At 35.3% G+C, this 19397-nt stretch overlaps 1 protein-coding gene across 1 annotated transcript in view; it reads right to left on the bottom strand.

The window, feature by feature from the left end:
• Ptx1 (pituitary homeobox homolog Ptx1) overlaps nucleotides 1–19397 on the bottom strand; it is a 57031-nt gene that overhangs the window by 36499 nt on the left and 1135 nt on the right. The gene's annotated exons all lie outside the window — the stretch shown is intronic.

Below are 19397 nucleotides of genomic sequence, written 5' to 3'. Positions count from 1 at the left end.
TCTTATTATTAAATTATATTATAAAATTTCTTCCAAATTTTCTGTTATATCCCAATGAATTATTTTTTGTATTTATCTATATTTAAGAAAATCATTTAATTCATCGTACATATCTCATTGAAAACAAATTTAGGTTTATTTCAATAAATCCAATATGTTTATGCTTATCAACTATCGTGTTTATACTTCTTCGATTAAATTTTCTGTCTACAAAATTGAGTTCGGAAATTTCTCCAGAATTCTCTGCTCGAGTATGAAATTATTCTTTTCGCTTATATATATATTTATAAAATTTTGTTTTATTTCACCGAATCCAATATTTTCCTCTCTCTCTCTCTCTCTCTCTCTAACACCCACGATAATTTTCACATTTTCGAGGATTCAAAATTACAGGAATATTTCTCTTCGAATTATTTTTCTCTCCGCCAACTTGTCAGCGGCAATGGTACAAGCAATCTGTCTAAATGACCGAGAAATAACGCTTTTCGAACTAAAAAAAACATTTAGGTTCGTTGACCTAGAGAGTCGAGCTGCGAATGAACTTTCCCGATAGAACTGTCGTCAAATACAGTGATTAGATTTTGTTCTGCTGGGATAATATCTGACAATCAGTCTAGGATGACGAAAATTGGTTTTAAGACTCCAAAAACTGACAGAACAACGAGAACAGAATAACACGAACACAAAACTCATAAAACTAATTTAACTTAGGAAAAGAACACCAAGATAACGCAATGAAAACACACAGAAACGCACTTTAATTTAACTCTCTTTTCAACACCAGCGACTCACGCTCGTGCCGGTCACAATTAGTTTCTAAGGACTCTGTTTTGGTCGTCCAGGGTCCTACTTTTATGCTATTCTTAACCTACGTTTCACCACCCCGAAGGGACCACACAACTTAATTTTGTTACCCAAGATAACTGTTCCATTTGCTTCTAGAAAATATTGTTCAGTTTACAATTTGTTTCTGTTGGCAATGGCCGATTCGCGATTTCTTTCCGAAATGGTATCCTGCAATCAGGATAACTATACGTGCTTTCCTTGTGGTAGCTTGCAAGGAAGTATCTTCCACCGTCAGGTTTTATTTGAATAGCCAAAAGAATGCCAGATGACGCTAGAAATGTGTAGCAACATGGAGATTAGAACTCTCCAATAGAAAGATTCTCAATTACGAATAAAGCTTTCGAATATTCGCCCTAGTCGTGTATGACGTCCGGAAACAAAGAGCTATTATGACTGCTTCCTATTTTCTTCGATATATTCTCCGATACAGTTCCCACGAGATCTCCTGTAGAGTTCTTGGAGGCTTAACGTGTCGTATCGTTTGACGGTTCTACTGTTCGCTGCCATGGATTCGTGGCAGAGTTACACGAGACGTGAAAGCGGAAGATCCTAGAAAGGAGGAATGTGGCCAAAAACTATCCTACCCTTTCCTGTCAAACATTCCACATCCATATTGGTCAGTGGCTCGAGGATATTTCGTCCTCTCCGTTTGCCAAGAAGATCACGTATTGATCCTGGACTGCCGCGAATTCGCAGGAGAATAAAGGGATGAAGGGACTTGAACGAGCTTGGAAAAATTTCACATAATTTTCTTAATATTCCGGGAACAATGTTATATCGATGATCTTCATATCGACGTGAAATATTTGCAGTATTTTAATGTCAAATTGTCAGGTTTGGGGGCAGATATTATATCGAGGAGAATTTTTTGGGGACGAACTGGGGATGGCACTTGATACTTGGCTACAATTTCACGAGGAAAAACAATTAACTTCGTTACTGGAATTATTTTTTATTTTAAAGCACGTGATTAATGTTTAACTTTTTATATTATATTTAATGATATATTTAATGAGTTCATCGACTTGGAAAATCATTGATTCGTATCACAGATTCCACGAATTTGTACGATTTCGCTAATTATTTACGGAAGATTCGAGCGAAAATGAGTTTACCAGCTTCCTTTCTTTAAAAAAGAAATTATCGTACGCCATTTTCTGGAGTTTCGAAGCATTTATATCTGTTCTTAATTTTTCCTTCGACGAACCAATCTATGAAACTTTATCACGCTACAGCAGCTCCTTTTCCACTCCAACTATCGTAGAATATTCGAATTTATGGTACTAATACAGCAGTTACATACGAGATGACCCAAAACAAAGGAATTTATATCCTGCGGCTTATCACTTTGTCGTACTACTTTTTCACATTTCCTCAACCACTGAATTCTAATTCCTCACTGTACATATAATATTAATCTTACATAAACGTCTTCAAGCTGTATCAATTTTTATACAATTAAAAACAAATTAAAAATTATCACTAAAAGAAAAAAAGGAGAAAAATCATGTTTCAAGTAATTTTAATATTTGCATCTGTCAAAAATCGTAACAACCCTACACAGAACGACAGAACCAAACTCCCATCACGAAGATTTCCACGGGAAAACACAATTTCCCAGCAACCTTTCTCTTTCTCGAATTCTCCATCCCGGTGCGGAATTTTCGGTAATTTTCTTTCCAAGAAGGGCCAGAACCTTGGAAGGTTGCTCAGTCCGGTGTCCCGTTGCGTGTCCGGGTTTACACGTGTTTTCACACGGAGGAGGAATCGCGCGAGGGGGCGAGTTGCGATGGCGAGAAATAAAGGAACGCAGCTAGAACGGTAACTAGAGGTTGTAACTCACAAATTTATTACTTTTCCCCGCGGCTTCGAGTTATTTTATGCCAAAGACAAACCGGCGCGGCGAGAGACGACGAGGACGAATATCTCAGCTGCTTCGTCGCGTTTTTACGCTCCGCGGGATATATTAGTGGATCGCTAATCCGCACGGATTTTACGGGGCGGCTGTGCATGCGACCGTCGACGTCGCCGTCCGCGGCGTCGCGACGCTGCTGGCCGTACGCGACGCGTTCGGGACTCGAATAAACCCCGCCGATTTTTACATCGGCATCGAAAGAATTCCAATGCAGTCGATTGTTTCAGATCGCTTTTATCGAATGTGTCGTTTAACGAGTATGTGAATGCTTGCGTGAAAGTAGAGAAGATTGTTAGGTTAGGTGTTATTAGGATTTTCTTTTAAATTTTTATTTCTTTCCATTGTGTTAACTCCATTACGAATCATTAACATTGATCATATCCAATTAATCAAGGAATATTGAAAAAGCTTCTTTTCGGAAAAATTTTATGAAAAGAAATTTTAAATTACAAATAATTGTGTATCAATTTTATCATCGATTGCATTCAATTACTCAAAGTAATTCATAAAGCACAAAATTCTTCCTGAAAACTTTCATAGAAAAAAATTGTAGTATATGAAAGTTATTATAGTATATGAAAGTATAGAAGATTAGGTTAGGTTAGGTATTATTAGGATTTTCTTTCAAATTTTAATTTCTTTCCATTGTGTTAACTCCATTACACCATTACACTCCATTACACTCTATTGAAGGTTTTTACACTTTTAGTACTGGTTGTTTGATGTTATGAATGGATGCTTATTGTAGTATGAACGTTCCTCGTTTTACATGTCTTTTATAATCGTTCAAGGGTGTAAAATGGAGTTATAGATTCATTTATTATTAGTTTATAGGGATATTACTGAATGGGAAAGTAGAGTGATATTTTTTCGACCTGCAGGTATTCGTGAATATAATCAAAGATCTATCTACTTATTCTTTATGGTTATAATAAATTAGTAAATAGTAAAAGTGTGTACTATTATTATTATTAAATCAGCCTCCTATTTGCAAATCGATATGGATATAGGTTTTGCTGAACAGTTGGGAGTTGGGTTCAGAGAAGGGGAAATTGGGATTAGAATATTCGTAATTCTGTCAATTTATGTGAATTTTGTAAATACTATATATAAACGGAATGGACTAAATTGTTTAAAGGACATTGTAAAATGTCTTTTTGTGCAAATTTAAAAATGCCTGCCACGTTTTGCATTTGAAACTTGTTCAAACTGCGTGATGATATCATGCGATATTTAAAATTGGAAAATAGTATTTATTTCACAAAATAAAATTCGTGTCGTGAATTCGAGAGGTTAAATAACACTTAAAATGAATACAAATATTTATTCCACTCATTAACATTAATTATATCCAATTAGTCAAAGAATATTGGAAAAACTTCTTTTTGGAAAAATTTTACAAAAAGAAATTTTAAATTACAAGTAATTATGTATCAACTTTATCATGAATTGCATTCAATTATTCAAAGTAATTCATAAAGCACAAAATTCTTCCTGAAAATATTTTCATAGAAAGAAATTTGAAGTCACCAATGTCTCAGTTGACATGTCAGTCGCCTAATCTATTTTACTACGAATGAAGTATTACCCTTGCTCTCCGACAATACAATCGATGCTCTCCTTTTCCCGAAAAATATTCGCTTGTACTACTGACCACTTGAAACATGTCGGAAATAATTTCCCTTTTTTTTCAATTTCGCGACACTCCGGCCTCTCGATGAACGTGGTCCATGAAAGTTATAAAACCCGAGGGATTATAATCTCCGCCGGTGCATCGTAATCTCCGATATAAAATTATCGATGGAGAGTTATTCCAGCGCCGCTTTCATTACCCGGAAATTTTACCAGCGCTGCAATAAAGCTTGTACCAATATCCGTGGCATCGATCATGAGATATTTGGCGAGGACTGACATTTGCCGCTTGTTGATTTACTATTACACTGATATTTTCTTTCCTAATACACTTGTCTAATGGTTTAATAGCCAAAGAGTTAAAAGGTATTCGCCGGGCTTTTCCCAAGGGCTGAAAAAAGGGGAAAACCGAATGATCATTTTCGGATTTCGTATCGGGTGTCATGTAAATATCTATTCTTCGACGAGGCACAGGAATTTATAGAAAAGAACCAAAATTTATATGTCAACATTTATATTTGTGATTTATTTCAGAATTGTTTATTAATTTGATTCATTAATTTGATTATCTAATGTTTGTCGATAGTGGTAATTGTAATATCAATGAGGTTTGTTTATATTTGTATGTAGGGTGCATTTGATATATTTTTTAATATATTTATATAAACATTCGTGTTGTTATAAATTTGTAGAATTCGATGGAATTGATAAATATATATATTTATTTATTTATTTATAATTTGTTTCTGGATTATTAAATGCTTCGGTAAAATTATTGAATATTTGTTAGTCATTTTAGAGCTTAGCTTTATTCTGGTTTGTTATATATTTCTACTTTATTATTAGCTTTTTCTGATATAAATATTTCTTTATTTATTTATAATTTGTTTCTGGATTATTAAATGCTTCGGTAAAATTATTGAATATTTGTTAGTCATTTTAGAGCTTAGCTTTATTCTGGTTTGTTATATATTTCTACTTTATTATTAGCTTTTTCTGATATAAATATTTCTTTATTTATTTATAATTTGTTTCTGGATTATTAAATGCTTCGGTAAAATTATTGAATATTTATTGGTAATTGAAGAATTAGATTTTTGCTAATAGCAATGACAGAGAGGAATGAAATTTGTATATATTTTTTAACACCTTCATGGTACCATTTTTGTAGTTGCTAATAATATTCAACTACTTCTGACGAAATTAATATTGAATTTTAATTAAATAAAATTTTAATAATGTGTGCTTGTTTATTTTCATTACATTCGTTAATATCAATTATGTAGATTAATGCATTACAGGTTTATAATTCTATTGTCAATAAACAGGAAGCCAAAAGAATTTTCCTCCTGTTCGTAAAACAGCAATTCTCTGTTAATGTGAATAATAACGACAATGCTAACGACTAATCACTATACATGTAATTATTATAATTTTATTTATGGGCAAAATGAATTCAAAAATAAATTATAAATGTTTTATCGTAGCGTAAAATTTTATTTTTGATAGAACTTCATATCATCGTGATTATTCGTAGTAACGCTTGCACATGCTAATTTCACATCATTTTCACGGCGATGATTAATGGTGTAGCAACAAAAATTGCACGAGCGACAAAAAAGTATTTTATGCTTCGCGAGACTTTATCGATAATCATCGGCCAATGAGAGGGTAATGCGCGAACATAAATAAAATGACATGTGCCGTAAAAATTGTGGGTGTTTAGTGGACCGTGTCGTGGTGTAACTCAGCGATGAAGAGGGTTACAAGGGTGGCTAAAATATCCGTGTCGTGCAGCTGTGGGATCCTTCGAAAGTCACACGAAATTAGTCATTCGCACGAAATTCTTGTACTCGTCTTTCAACGCGATTCACATGAATATATATATACGTATTAAAAATTAGCGACATCTTCATTTTATCAAGAAAATTTGAATACACGTACATCAAATAATTTTATAATTATTTAGAATTTCCTTTATTAATAAATTGAAGCATTTTGAAATTTAGCAACAAAATATACATCAATGCCTTTTACTAAATACTTTCTCCACATATTAATTTAAATACCCACATACGATACTGGATAAAATAATATCCCTTAATTTTTAGTATATTCTTTAGTATTTCTCGGAACTAGTACAATGCATACAAATGTTACATGCTTAATCATATAATTTATCTCTTCCTTAGTAATACGAAAGGAAATTATTCTCAGTATCCATTTTCTTTTACAATTTTTCCTCGATTAAGTGAAAACTAGCTGTGACGAAACGATAACCCATGTCCAAAAGAATCAGATCATCGAGATTTTATCTTTCAAGAATGGAAAAATTTCTTACACACGTATCTTCGTGCGTTGAATCCAAATCAGGAAGACTCATAAAATAAACAGATAAAAACCGTCAATTTTTCCTACATTTAAAAAAATATTCCAAATACAGTGATTACTTCCCAATATTTTTATCAACTGCATCCTACGGTACTAACCTTCTTTTATGAAACCAAATTTAATTTATTATCCTACAATTTTTCTTAGCCAAAATACACAGCTTCGAATGTACCGTAGCCCTAGAAACACTATCATTATATCTTTTCGCCACTTACACCAACTACATATATTTATAAATACATTCAGTAGATATATTCCAAATTTTTATTAACTGCATCCTGTAGTACTAATCTTCCTCTATAAAACCAAATTTAATTTAAAATCCTACACTTTTTCTTAACCGAATTATACAGCTTCGAATTTACCCTAGAAACGCTATCATTATATCCTTTCGCTATTTTCACCAACTAGATATATTTATAAATATATTCAGTAGATATATTCCAAATTTTTATTAACTGTATTCTGCAAAACTAATCTTCCTCTGTAAAACCAAATTTAATTTATAGTCCTACATTTTTTCTTAGCTAAAATATACAGCTTTGAATTTACCTGAGAAACGCTACTTTATATCCTTTCGTTACTGTCACCAACTAGATATATTTTTATATATATACAGTACATATTTTCCAAATTTTTATTAACTGCATACTGCAATACTAATTTTCTTTTATAAAACCAAATTTAATTTATAATCCTACAATTTTTCTTAGCCCAGATATACACCAAGATTTCCACACCGTACCGAGAGTATAACCGAACTAAAAGCTTCCCTTTCCCACAATCCTTCTTCACTGGCCCCGCAAAAGTACCGCGACATTCACACGTCTCCCCAAGACCTAGACCCAAGAAACTGACCGCACTTCCTGTCCCTTCCCCAGCACAGGGTCGAGAAAAACCAAAGTGTGTCACGTAGGGAGATGCGTGTCGGGTGATTTTAGAATGACGAACGACCACACACTCGCATGATCACCGAACGAACCACCCTTAACAGGAGACACAGGGGGTTGAGGTACGTGGCGGGAGCACCTGTGAGCCCTCGAGCTCTCGGGGAGAGAAAGTCGCAGTCTGCCGCTCGGTCTTCGCTCCTAATCTCGTAATCCTTGGCTTCCTTAGGAAGTCGTTTATTAGTCAAGCAAGCCGACCCGTACGCGCGTCATTGGGACAACGACCGGGTCGAGTGGCAGCCTTAAGAGTCCTGAACCGAGTTTATAAATATTCGGAAACGCTCATCGATCGATGATATTTTTGGGAAGCTGCTTGTCAGGCTGCTTCCTTTTTATCTTGCGAGATTTTCGAGGCACGCGTGCTGCGGGTGTAGGATTCGTCGGCATGTGTGAGAGAAATTTTTTCGGATTAACACTGGAATTACTGAGGCTGGCCCAATGGCTGCTTCTGGGTCCTCTGTTTTTGCGGGTAGGTTCTAAGGCAGCTGCTTTTCACGAGATTGATGTTGACTTTTAGTGGGATAGTGGATATCAGATTAATTACTATCCTACGCGTGTAATATATTTTTGGTGTGCACGTTAGGGGGGTACTTACGGGGATAAGCATGTACTAGGAAGATGGCTTTAAAGTGGTTGAAATTGGAGTTTTGATGAGTAATATGGTTTCATTCTCGAGTGAAAGGGAAATTCTGAGACACTTTGTTTTAATACTAAAAGTATCATGTGGATCAAAATTATTGGTTTCTTTAAATTTTATTTTGTGATTATTGAAAGCACTCGAATAAAATTAATCTTGACTGTTTTTCAAATAGAAATGTAACTGTATGACTATATAAAGAAGAGACAAGAATTTTGTAAAACGATAATAGAATAAATTAAATAGGAACCATGAAAGATAGATGTTTCCATTGTCTCATATGTGGTGCTCTGATCGATGGTTGCACGTCGATGCTAGTCAGTCATTCATTCTGAATCGTGCCTCTAAAATGAAAGAGTCATCTATCCTGCATCAGGTCAATTATTCGACATATAAAAATTAATCCAAACAGTCAAGTGTGAAACCAAAGAAATCCAATCCATTCATTTGTTTATATATATGCAATTTATATCGAGAAACATTTATAATATATTGTTCATATAATTCATTTAAAAACCACGCGTTATTTCTTGACTTTATCAACCTTATTCCAAGAAATTTCCTAAAATTAATATTAATTTGTGCTGATGTTCACCTGATGTCTAGTACAATAATTTTTAGTTTAATGTACAATATTTGTAATTTGTAATATTGTAATGTAATTCCAACACCTATACAATTTTAAAAATTGTAGTCAATTAAGTACTTATTATGGATGACAAATTATAATCTGAAATTGCATAATAATTTTCCAAATATTTATGTGCATTTTTCCAGCAATTACGTCAATTATTTTAAAACTTAGAATGTGTCATCTAACGTTTCAATCACTATCAACCCCAACTCAGTCTACACTGAACGAATAATCATTAGGGTTAGTACTTGCGTTTATTTTCAAATTAGAGAAAACACGACTATTTATAAAATGATTTGCAACTGGTTCGTAGAAATTCGTATTTTTCGTCGAAGAAATCGTGATGCGGAATCGAGTGTGAAGAAAATGGCGCGTTTGTTTGCCGCGACATGGACACGTCGCGTACGAACGATTCCCTGGATAGGGTTCGGTAGCGCTTGTCAAGCAATTTGTTTAGTTTCAACTTGACACAGGGCGAGAGCACATGGAACCGATAAGTAATCCGAGAGGCAGTGTGTCTTTCGAGTTTAACACGCGTGTCACGAGCATTTCGGAAAAGTCCGCGGATAGAATGTCTTTGGGAGACCTTTCAGACAGCCTGGCGCTACTGTGGAAACCCCCATTGACCCTGTCGAAATTAATTGGAAACCAATCTACCCATTTCCGTCCCCTTCCTATCACGCTTGTCATTCTCCTTTGCAAAAATGGTAGGAAAAGATCAAAATTGAATCGAAATACGAATAAATAAATCGATGATTTGTTCTCATAATGTCATAAAGTTTCGAGATGATCGAATTTAAAAATTTTTAGGTATTTAATAGGGAATAAGTCGCAAAATAAAGCATGTAGAAGTTGATTAAGTTAATACTGATATTGTTTATGGAATTAATTCGCAAATAAATTTGGAGACTTTCTTTTGACACTTTAAATTCCACTGACATTGTTATGTAGACGTAATTGCTCTTAAATAATTAATTTTTTGAAGTATTGGAGTATTAGGGTATTGGATATGATAGATAACAATTTTTTAATAGTAAATAATACAAATTTAACAATATTAGGAAGTATCTGTGCATAATCTCATTGAACTCACGAAATCTTATTTTTCAAAATTAATTTAAATCGTTTCAAAGCACAGTAGACATTTTAAATACTTTACAATTTTTTTCATAACCACCCCCTAATTCTGTGATTAATAGAATTCTGTAAAAAATGTCCCATGTGACAATGTGTTAATTTTTGGAAATATTGCTGTTTAAAATTGTATTTAAACTCGTTAATTCTTCTCACTAACATTCATTTAAATTAATATAATTGTTTTACGATTTTAACAAATTCGCAATTCCTATACTTTGCAATCGTAATTAACTTAATAAACAAATAAAAATTCTTCGAAACTGTGACATGAAATTGTGATGAACCCATTGAACCACTATGATCCAACCACTATAATCTCCAACATGTCTCACAAACAAGTCGTTTCGCCCGAAAAACACCCTTTCATCGATGCACATACGTAGAACTGGAGTGGCAACCCCACGCCCACAATTATTCAACTTGACAGCGTGTTCGGGTCTCTATGACAAAACAAAACAAAAGCATCGGCTCTCCCGTACGCGTTACAGACTCCGTAGAAGCTAGAATTAACTTCGTAGAAAGACCTGCTTGTATTTTGAGTCGCTTCTAGAATTACACCCCTAAAGACCGCAAGTTTTGCGACGGTCTCATGGTTTCGGGGTGCCGGTTCTCACACATCGGCACGCACAGAGATTTCCAGCGTGAAACGAGCCCCCGACACCGAGCCAGCCCACTTCAATCGAAACCCACTGGGTACACAAACCTTGTTTCCGAGGTGGGCGTCCTCGAACCACCGAGCCAGCTGAGATAATGGGAAGGAAATCAGTTCATTTCTATGTTGATCCCACGGGCTTGGTTCCTGTCGCGCTTAGAAGAGCGCCACGATTGCCTCGGTGATCGAGAAAATCGAGCCAGAAAATCGGCTTGATAGCTCGGCTCATCGACCGACTTAACTGTCTTCTGGCGAGTCTATAATGTCCCTACTCCGGGGGATGGTCGTCTATAAAATTCACGATTTATCGCCGGGCACGGGTTTGTCTTCGAGAACTGATTGGTCGTTCGTCTTTTCGAGAAGACGACATTTCGATTGGTGGACCTCGCTAAGGGTTTATTGATAAATAGATCGCGGCGTAATGGGCTATCAGGGGGCGAGAAGTCGAGGAATCGATGTCTTGGTGTTACATTTGCGTATTAAAGTTAGTTCGTTGCTGAAACTATACTAAGCGCTGTTTGCTTTAGTTCGTGTACTCGAGATATGTCAGTGTAGAGTTTCCAATCAGTAATAATTAATTTTTTTAGAAAGAGTGCGTCTTTAGATACACTGTCATTCAAATTTCTGTCATAGAGAATTATGGAAATGGTCTAGGTCATGAATTTCTATCTGAGGTTTTATATAAAATTCCCTTTATTCCGTGTTCTGTTTTACTCGTTGAATTTATTTAAAGTATCAGCTTTCTTGTAATCTCAACCATGACACCCTATTTAATGCCGTAACCACTTGTTAATATTAAACCTACCACAGCCGGTGAAATTTACTGGTAGATGAAGAAGGGGAGGAAGAAAAATGTTCAAAGAATGAAATATGAGAAAATATTGAAAAATTAGACGTATATTAACAAACACATCATGCTGTCAAGTTATCAAAATAGTAGGTTTAGTGTTAAATCAAAAACAAAAGGATTTGTCAATCTTTGACAGATTTTGATAAAATAACTCGGTCCTTAAAAAATTAAATATACCCCCATGAGCTTTAAAATAAATATAAGACACCATTATTTAAACCAGTCTCGATTGGAAGACGCTGCCAATACCAAAATCTTTTTCAACCGTCATAAAACATTTATTCGACGTAAATCGTTAATCGAAAGTATCGTGGCGATTATTCAGCGCGAGTTATAATTCATAGGGTGCAAGATCGAGGCCGAGGGGATCACTATACGTCTTATTCCGGTGGCGCAGTGATCTGAAAGATTGCACGTCTAAATGCCAATGAGTCTGCGGCGAGAAGAGTTTTACCGTGGCTTCCCTAGGGAAAGCTAGCGGCTAGCCGAGCAATTTGTCAACACCATTAGACGAAGGCAACAAGGGTTGACTTTGGCGCATCTGCCAACGGACCCGATCTAGCACAGACATCGCTATAATAAAGGGGTAGTTAATGACTACCGGAGGGGTTTCGATCGAAAACCCGGTACACACCGTATGCCAGCCTGTTGACAAAATATTGGGATATTGGCATTGACCGAAAGGGATAACGGATTTATCCGAAGGGCCTTTTCTTCCATCGATCCACCAGAAAGTTGGATTTCAAAACTGATGGACGACGAACGTATGGACATCATCGATCTAATTTAATTTCCCTCACCTATTTTGCATTAGTCATTTATTGATAAGAATTGTGATGAAAGTGAAATGGAAGTGTGATTTTAATTTTGTGGCATTGATGTTAATTAATATAATTCGAGGATGGTTGTATGTTGTTTAAAAGCAGAATTATAGTTTCTGGGAAAATTAAATTTGGTGAGAAAAAGAAAATTAGAAAATACTAATTTTAGCATAGCATGCCTAGTATAGTAGTCTAGTCTAGTATAGTATAGTATAGCATAGTCTAGTATATAGTAGTCTAGTATAGTACAGTATAGCATAATCTAGTATATAGTAGTCTACTATAGTAAAGTCTAGTATAGTATAGTCCAGTCTAATATATTAAGTCTAGTACAGTAGTCTACTGTAGTAAAGTCTAGTCTAGTCTAATATAGTAAGCCTACTATAGTCTTGTATAGTAGTATAGTATAGTATAGTAAATCTAGTATAGTAGTCTAGTATGGTCGTTGATACAATATAATTTTTCTTACCTATTTTGCATTAATGGGATATTAATAAGAATCGTGGTGAATGTAAACTGGAAATGTGATTTTAATTTTGGGGCAGTGACGTTGATTGATAATTCGATCCTGCGTCGAGTATGGCTGTTCGTTGTTCGACCCAAAGAATTGTTTGAAAAAAGAATTTAAAATTTTAAGGTCTGGTTTTGGGAGGATTAGATTTGATTAAAGGATCAAGTTAAATTAAGGAACATTAAAGAAATTGATTTCTTATTGGAAAATGTCACTAAACTCTGGCGGAAAATTTCAATTTTTCGAATTTACATTTATAATACCCAGTTTGACTGCACAAATTTCTATGTGATTGTAAATAAATTAATAATTCTGTATTAGGTGTTCTAAATTCCTAATAGAACTCCTCGAACTTCATCCTACATCGAACTCCACTAGCGGCCATCTTGACCGCACCGTATTCTCCATTGTACAGCTATTTTTAACAAACATTTCACTTCGTCAACGTTTAATTAAGATGTTGATTGACAAATAATCTTTCTAGTCTTCCTGCACATTCCTAACTTTCAACACCTGCAATAATTAAACCGTATTATATCAAGTATTCCATCCACAGTAACACCACAGAAACATTTACTTTGCAAATTTTTCTGCGGTACATCCTTTATCCTCTGAAATACGTATATTAAAATATAAGAATAGGCATCACACAGAATATTCGAAGAAAAACTAATTTTTCTTTTAATTTTCAGGTCGCAACTTCCCTCCACAACCTCTGTCCGTAAGTGTACCACATACCACAAACTATAAACACCATACTATGACACTCAACACTGAACCTACCATGACCAATCAAATATCTAGTACACGAAATAAAATAAAATAAGAAAATAAATAAAAATAAATAAAATAAGAAAATAAATAAAAATAAATAAAATAAGAAAAACTTTAGAAAAATAGAACACGAGAAAATATGGAAAAATTGATTATATTTATATTAAAAAAGAATCGGAAGGTATCCAAAGCCACGACGTTGAATGCGAAATTTTTAATTAAAAATTTAAGAAAAGACCATTCGGAATCTGGTAGGTTCAGTGTTAAATAATTATAAAAATAATGGAGAAAAATTCTGTGCTACCAAAAACTTTCGAGGAAAATACGAGAAATCATTCAAGTCCCCTGACTAACGGGACCAAAATAGCAAATCCGAGACAAAGACCAGCGAAATCGCGTGCATGTTTGCAGCGTCAACGGAGCAACCCCCGAACGTATCGAATTCCCGTCGAATCAATCGGACGAATCGGGGGTGTACGCGAAACGTAGGAGAAGATCGCGATTTCGCAACGAATCGAAGCGAGTACCTGCGGTCTGGAAGTGGGAACTGCCGGCTCCGGGAGTGAAACTGAAACGGGGATAGGTGGGATGCCATTGGAATAAGATCGGGTTTAGCCGCAGTGTCGGGTTCGAGCCCCGGATAAGTCTGCCTTATCCCGATAAGCCGGTGAGTTAATGAATCACAAAACAGGTGGTGGCGCCACTGAGAGATCGTCTTCGTCCTCGCTCGTTGCTACATGCAGCCGAACAGAGAGATTCCTTCATCTTTCCTTTGCCTTTTTTCCATCTTCGTTTATACCTCTTCATCTTTTCCATCCACGTGAAACCCATGGAAATGACGGGAAAACACGGAGAAACCCGACGATAATTTCTATGTTTGTTCTCGATGTTTGGTCGTTGTTTCCGTTCTTTATCTCGGTCTCAAGACCATCGTCAGCCTTGTGCGTTTCGTTCATCGAGGAAAAATTAGGCCGCCACGAGTGCTCTCCGAGGTTCGGACCAACTGAGACGCGAAGATAAGGCTTCGTGTCCGAAGTTGATGCTTTGGGTCCCTTTGACTCATAAAATTTTGATTTCATTTGATATTATTGCGGATATTGGGAGTGGATAAATCGTGGATTAGGAATTTTAGTAGGGGAATGAGAAGACGTAGTCTTCGACCTAAGGATAATTTGAACTTTGACTTGTCAACGGCTTGCACAATACGAAACAATATGAAACAAATGGTGATCGTGTTTCTATTAGGGATGATTTAAATCGAGGAATAAATGCCGGTATTATTTATTTCCCAACCTAATATTTATAGGACAAATTATTTTCTTGAAATTTAAATCCTAGTCTAAGATGTAGCAACAAAACTTAGGGATGATAGAACCTCTTGCATGATTCGATTTCATCTATTGTTTCCATGTTGAAATAGAATAGGATTTTTTTCGAACATTGGCTGATTTTTCTTACTTTATTGCTTAATTTCACATCTACTTATTAGAATTATTAACGATCTTGCTGTGCTAGCCCCTACAGAGTATTAAATTGTCAAGTACCAAAAATTGATATTTCATAGCAAGTAAAGTCCTTTCTTTACGCGAATAATCATAGTTTTGACAGATAGTTCGCATATTTGAAACACCATTAGAATTGTGAGAACGATATTATACCTGGATAGTAAAATAAATAAGATAATTCATCGAGAAAACTGTTCTCCACTCAGGTGCATACGTTGGAAATCATATATTTTGGATGACAATGAATGAAGCCGAAATAATATCCATTTAAGCACATTAAGCCTTGACTGTCACGCCGAAATCACGTTTCTCTCCGACGCCATGGAAGTATTTTTATTATTCAAAGCACATAATAGCTAAATAATAATAAATGGGTGATATAAGACAACATTCTTACCCAATGGAGGGCTCAACTTATTAGCGGTCACGGATGACCCCTTGGTAACGGTTGACAGTCGACTAACTGTCAATTTTCATTCAATTTTTACAATTGCAAATATTTCAAGCGCTTCGGTCACTCAATGATCATCGTGACGCTTTGGTAACGGTTGACAGTCAACTAACTGTCAACTTTCATTCGATTTTTACAATTGTAAATAGTTCAAACACTCCGGTCACCAATGACTATTATGGCGTCACAGAAGAGACCGTGGCCGGTCATATATGACCAACGTGGCAGTCAAAGTATTAATGACATCCAATAATCCTAAGTCAAAAATTCCTTATCTCTCCACAACATGCATGTACATGCAACAACATTTATTCGGATGTGTAAATAATTGACCGAAGCTCTTGCAACGCGTTACCAACAACTTGACAGGTCTTGCGAGGCTTTCGCTCTTGTTTTATACGGTACACACCCGGTGTTGGGTTCGCATGAACGCGGGAACCAGGCCGAAAATTCATTCGTCATGTCGTATCAGAGCTGGAATAACACGATGGGCGCGGTGCTTATCGAAGCTATTCATACTAAATATTTTTATCTGTGCTCCGCCGGCACTTGACAACAATCAGCGTACAATGTTGCTTTATCACTCGACAAATTTTTCATCGAAGTTGCAACAGAAATGTCGCATATTGTTTATGTCGTGCTCCGTTCGTCTATGCTAGAAACGCAGTTTGACAGGGAATTTGCTACATCCCAAATCACATTTTTGGACTTTTATTTAAAAATTTTATTTCAGACTTCCTCGCTTCGATCACTCGATTTTGCAATTTTTCTGTTAATACAGGACGTCTTCTCACATTATTTCATGCATACTTAAAGAAAGTCTATAATTGTTTTTAATAACAAAATACTTTTTATACTATAATTACTAAATTATGTATTCTAAATTATTATGTATTATGTAAAGCTACGCTTTTAATGCTAAAATTAATAATTTTGGTGGCCATGTTGATCATCTGTGACGATAATTGTTTTTCAGTGGAACTTTAGTTGTTGGCAATAATTACATACCCTCATTGTTTAGAATATTAAATAAAATGAATATCGTGGATTGAAAAATTTTAAATAATATAGGTACATAACAAATATTATGAAATAAAACGGGCATTATTCAAAGATTAAGGATTTGTAATTAAATTCTATCATGCATTTCTGGTAGCATGAAGCATCATAATATTAAACTTGCGTGATAGTCAACGTGTTATGTGACAAAGGATTAAATGTGGCGTAAATGCTGTCAAATACCTGTGTTCCCATTTCAAAGTTCCATTCACTTTTCTTGAGACAAATTGAGAAACTTTTTAGTAAAAGATGGCTTCATCTCCCGATTATCTCATTTTCATATTCTATCCTTTATTATAGTTTTATTTCATTGTATATTAAAGATGAAGATTGCACAAATTTGTTATCAGCATTGCTGTTTTCCAAACGAAAGGTTGTTTCAACTTTGGATATTTCCAAACCCGATTTTGGCACGTTTCTTCTTCCAAAAGTCTTCTCAATCTCTGTCATCGAATTTATCATTGACACCAGTTAGCTTTTCTCAGCATCTCAACAGTTTTATATCATCCAACACACATTGTACCTCGTCTTGTCCTATAATTAACCTAGTCTAACTATATTTATCTAATATATCTAATGTTTCATACATTTTGTACAAAGATATTCTATGACTGCCACACTTCGACTGCCACGCACTTGACGGCCACGATAAATTTCCATTATTCTCAGAATATAATGCTGAATTATCAACCAAAAATGGTACAAATTATTAATGTCTTCTGTTCAAAGTTCTCTATTTATTTAAGTTCTCAAAATATTCAAAAATTGGTTAGAATAAAACAAATATAAATTTAAAAAATTAGTATCGCCGGACACTGGTGACCACTATGGCCCCACTGAGGAGGCAAGCGCAGATCACTGATGACCACCGTTGCAGTCAACGTGTTGAGAAATCGTTTACAGAATTCTCGTTACATGACACTACCAAGTGTACGGAAAAGTACGAGACACACTGTATAATAAATTCCTGTTTGAATCTCTTCGTTCGTTTCTTCGTCTACCTGTCGTATAACCGATCATAATTCAGAGCGAAAACGATACGTTAGACGTGCAAAAATTGGCAAAAATGCACGAAACACGTCACTCGATTCGAAGGCACGAATCGTGGAAATTTATCGGGCAAAATAAATATCGGAGTCTCGATAAAAGCCGTTGCCGAAGTCGATGGTCGACTGCGTCGCGTCGGGGTCTCGTTGGCAGAGTTCTGCCCGAGACCCGCGTCCGTCGTGAGACGAATTCGACAATGAGAAATCGAAACAAAGCAACGCAGACGCATTAACCTTGCTTCGCGTGTCGTACGTGCAAATTTGCTATGTCAAGCGATACGAGATTTTGCAAAAAGATGCGCGATAACGCGAACGACGCAGTGCACGATTTAAGAGCTGGAAGGCGTCGAGTATCCGCCGTACTTTCGAATGGTATACCGATAATATCGCAAATAACGAAATCACACGAATTGACAAGCCCGCTACAAGCGATTATCGCCGATATAACGAAGGGGAAAAGCAATGTTCTCTTCGTATCTCTCTTCGTATCGAAACACGCGAAATAAGGCAATTATGATCCCCGCAAATACATTTTCAAATGTCTAGCAGTAATCCGGTTGATGATGTATAGTCACTCGCGAAAGGGTATCAATTTATCCTAAAAATTTCCAATAAATGAAACACGCATTTTACTCGAATTTTTAAGATATCGCTAAAATATTTCTGTCAAAATATTATAAATGATATTATAAATTATATTATAAATAATATAATTGAATATTTCTGTTATAATATTTCTATTGAAATACTATCGAACTCAAATTCTTCAGAAGTCTTCAGAAATTTCTAATTTTACACAAGTTTTCTAATTTAATTTTATTTCTTTTAAATGTCTTGGGCATGCATGGGTAAAATTATGAAAAAGATTCGACGATAAATAGGGAATTCGAAGAATTTCAAAAGCGAATGCATCTTTCTATCCTAATTCTTCAAACGTCGACTAATTTGATCTAATTTTTCTAAAAATCTTGGAAACGTGTGAGTAAAATTATTAAAAAGAATATTCGATTTGAACCCGTCTATTTCATTCATTAAAAATTCAAGATTCACAAGGTTTGAACTGTTTAAATCACTGTGTATGTACGTCATTTGAATTTACATGCGTGCTAGGGTTACACAGAGTGGGGGTACCAAAGCGTTTAAAAATGGGGTAAACGATATTTTCAAAAATAATAAATTGCACTTAGATTATCCCGAGACGATGTTAAAAAAGGATGGTAATTTTAGATTGGTGGGTACAGTCGTTGTTCACATAGATGAATTGTTCACTTCCGTTAATGATGTTTTAAAGGATGTTTGCACGAGTTTGGAGAACTTTAGAAATTTACAAAATAGCGTACGAGTTAATCGAGGTAATTCGTGTCAAGAAGACTATGGAAATATTTGTTTATAAATGGGATAGTGACCTCGTGTAAACATTGCTAGTTTCCGCGAATTGATAAGCAAAGTTCAATTGCAGATGCGTAGTACAATTGCCCTCCTGTGTACTACGTAATTCGAAAACAATCGTAATTTGTTCAAAAGTGTGCTTAAATCGGTAAACATGTCAATAATTATGCGAATAATTAATAAATAATTGATCTTCATAT

Source organism: Eufriesea mexicana, unplaced genomic scaffold (genome assembly GCF_001483705.2).
Source record: "Eufriesea mexicana isolate 0111107269 unplaced genomic scaffold, ASM148370v2 scaffold2393, whole genome shotgun sequence".
NCBI lineage: Eukaryota > Metazoa > Arthropoda > Insecta > Hymenoptera > Apidae > Eufriesea > Eufriesea mexicana.
The sequence above is the reverse complement of the archived record's forward strand: the minus strand, read 5'-3'. Positions and strand labels throughout refer to the sequence as shown.